Source organism: Mirounga leonina, unplaced genomic scaffold (assembly GCF_011800145.1).
Source record: "Mirounga leonina isolate KUSES-001 unplaced genomic scaffold, KU_Mleo_1.0 Mir_94, whole genome shotgun sequence".
NCBI lineage: Eukaryota > Metazoa > Chordata > Mammalia > Carnivora > Phocidae > Mirounga > Mirounga leonina.
In genome coordinates this window covers 58,774,798-58,775,093 of record NW_023270855.1, presented here as the reverse complement: position 1 = coordinate 58,775,093, position 296 = coordinate 58,774,798, and the positions used below count along the sequence as shown (strand labels likewise).

The 296-nt window shown below is 68.2% G+C and overlaps 1 protein-coding gene across 1 annotated transcript in view; it reads right to left on the bottom strand.

Moving 5' to 3' along the window:
• Window positions 1-296, bottom strand: part of ODF3L2 (outer dense fiber of sperm tails 3 like 2) — a 6,587-nt gene that overhangs the window by 3,617 nt on the left and 2,674 nt on the right. The window lies entirely within an intron of this gene.

The following is a 296-nucleotide window of genomic DNA, read 5'->3' as shown; positions in this document are numbered from 1 at the left end:
GGCACGACACGTGAGCTGGCACGGATTCACCAGGCGGCACGACACGCCAGCTCACGGATTCACCGGGCAGCATGACGCGCCAGCTCACGGATTCACCGGGCAGCACGACGCGCGAGCTGGCAGGGACTCACCGGACGGCACGACATGCCAGCTCACGGATTCACCGGGCGGCATGACACGCGAGCTGGCAGGGACTCACCGGGCAGCACAACACGCGAGTTGGCACGGACTCACCGGGCAGCACGACGTGCCAGCTCACGGATTCACCGGGCGGCACGACACGTGAGCTGGCACGG